This window comes from Tenrec ecaudatus, chromosome 3 (genome assembly GCF_050624435.1).
Source record: "Tenrec ecaudatus isolate mTenEca1 chromosome 3, mTenEca1.hap1, whole genome shotgun sequence".
Taxonomy (NCBI): Eukaryota; Metazoa; Chordata; class Mammalia; order Afrosoricida; family Tenrecidae; genus Tenrec; species Tenrec ecaudatus.
This window is the reverse complement of record NC_134532.1, coordinates 204,750,647-204,753,130: the sequence shown is the minus strand read 5'-3', so window position 1 is coordinate 204,753,130 and position 2,484 is coordinate 204,750,647. Positions and strand designations below refer to the sequence as shown.

General features: G+C 42.7%; 1 non-coding gene across 1 annotated transcript; it reads right to left on the bottom strand.

The window, feature by feature from the left end:
- Window positions 1-424: 424 nt before the first annotated feature.
- LOC142443791 (U1 spliceosomal RNA) lies at window positions 425-588 on the bottom strand. Its single transcript, XR_012783542.1, has one exon. It is a non-coding gene; the product is annotated as a U1 spliceosomal RNA (small nuclear RNA).
- Window positions 589-2,484: the final 1,896 nt, after the last annotated feature.

Here is a 2,484-nt window from a genome sequence, read left to right as displayed (position 1 = left end):
GGAGCACATCCTGGCCCTCCAGGCCTTGAGGACAATGTCCCGATTAGAGCAGCCAGTCTACAGATAGGACCACATGGCCGGCCCCACTATGAGACATGACATCTCTCTCTGACCCATAGCCCTAAAGGAGACAACACCAGAGACACAGTGTGGGAATTGCACCGGATCTGATCCTGCCACACCAAGGCGAAACACTAAGGGGGTGCAACAAAACAGCAAGGAAACAGAGCGGCACAGTCCCAAGGGAATGTTGAAGGTGGACCTTGGGGCCAGGCCTTGGTGCCCCAACATACTGGACTGGAAAACACTCCTAAAGGCTAACAAACAGTCACTGAATTAATTACAAGCTTTTCTTTCTTGTTGTTTTGTTTTTTGTCATTGGTTTGTTGTTGATATTTTGTTGCATATTGTTTTTTGTTTTTTTCAGGGGAGAGCGCGAACACAGTGCCCCACTACCACAAATTATGCAGTTGAGTTTCCCGCATTTGGAGAAATCTCAGGGGTCAGCACACCCCAAGAGCAATAGGTGAGCCTCGCCCTGGGAAAACCACCTTCATGATCATGGTGTCTCTCCTGCCAGGTAAGTATTTTTTGTTGCATATTGTTGCTTGGTTTTACTCTGTCTTGTTTTTGTGCATGTTATTATCTCCACAGCTGTGTCTAAATAAGATAGGCTGGATGAACAATCTAGAGGCGAAAACAACGGGACCAACAGTTCCAGGGGGATATGGGAGTGGGAGAGGAGGGTGGAAAGGTAGTGGTGTTAACAAATCCATGGAAAAAGGAACAACAAGTGATCCAAATTGGTGGTGTAGGAGGCCTGGTGGGCATGATCAAGGGTAATTTAACAAAGAGGAATTACTGAAACCCAAATGAAGACTGAGCATGATAGTGGGACAAGATGAAAGTCAAAGGAAATAGAGGAAAGAGCTAGGAGGCAAAGGGCATTTATAGAGGTCTAAAATAAAGGTATGTACATATGCAAATATATTTATATATCAGGATGGGGAAATAGATCTATGTGCATATCTTTATAGGTGTAGTGTTAAGATAGCAGAAGGACATTGGGCCTCCACTCAAGTACGCCCTCAATGCAAGAATACTTTTTTCTATTAAATTGGCATTATATGATACTCACCTAACCAACACAACCACTGAAGAAAAAGCAGGTGAATAGAAAGCTGATGGTGCCCAGCTATCAAAAGATATAGCATCTGGTGTCTTAAAGGTCTGAAGATAAACAATCAGCCATCTAGCTCAGAAGCCATAAAGCCTACATGGAAGAAGCACACCAGTTTGTGTGATCTCAAGGTGCCGAAGGGATTAGTTATCAGGCAACAAGAACAAAAAAAAGCATACCATTGTGTGCTCACTTCCATGATAAGATCACTGAAGACAAATGGGTGCATAAGCAAATGTGGCAAAGAGAGATGATGGTGCCCGGCTATCCAAAGATATAGTGCCTGTGGCCTTAAAGGCTTGAAGGTAAACAAGCAGCCATCTAGCTCAGAAGCAGCAAAGCCCACATGGAAGAAGCACATCAGCCTGTGAGATCAGGAGGTGTTGAAGTGATCAGGTATCAGGCATCATCAGAACAAAAAAATCTTATCATAGTGAATGAGGCGGGGAGTGCGGAGTGGAGACTCAAAGCCCATTTGTAGTCCACTGGAAATAACCTTACAGAAGGATATCAGGGAAAAGACAAGCCAGTCAAGGTATAATGTAGCACCGATGAAAACTACAACTTTCCTCTAGTTCCTAAATTCTTCCTTCCCTCACCCCCCTCACTATTGTGATCTACCTTGAAAGACTGGCTAGACCAGAGGATGTACACTGGTACAGACTGGAAATGGAAACACAGGGACTCTAGGACAGATGATCCCTTCAGGACCAGTGGTATGAGTGATGATACTGGGAGGGTAGAGGGAGGATGGATTGGAAAGAGGGAACCGATTACAGGGATCTATATTTGACCTACTCCCTGGGGGTTGGACAACAGAAAAGTGGGTGAAGGGAGACATCGGACAGGGCAAGATATGACAAAAAATAGTTTATAAATTATCAAGGGTTCATGAGGCAGGGAGGAGTGGGGAAGGAGGGGAAAATTGAGGGGCTTAAGTGAAGAGCAAATGTTTTGAGAATGATGAGGGCAATGAATGTACAAATGTACTTTACACAATTGATGTATGTATGGATTATGATAAAAGTTGTATGAGCCCCTAATAAAATGATTTAAAAATTAAATAGAACAAATTAAGCTTAATATGCTAAGCAAGTATACCCTGAGCTGAAATGGACTAGTATTGCCATTTTGAATTAGAAAATCCCAATAATAACACAATCAACAGGATGGCATTGCATTCATCAATTTGGACTCTTCCAGATCTATCTTACAATATAATGCCATCTGTGATAGGATGATTTCTAATCTCATATAAGTAAATCCAGTAAATACAACTATTATTCAAGTGTATGAACCAATCC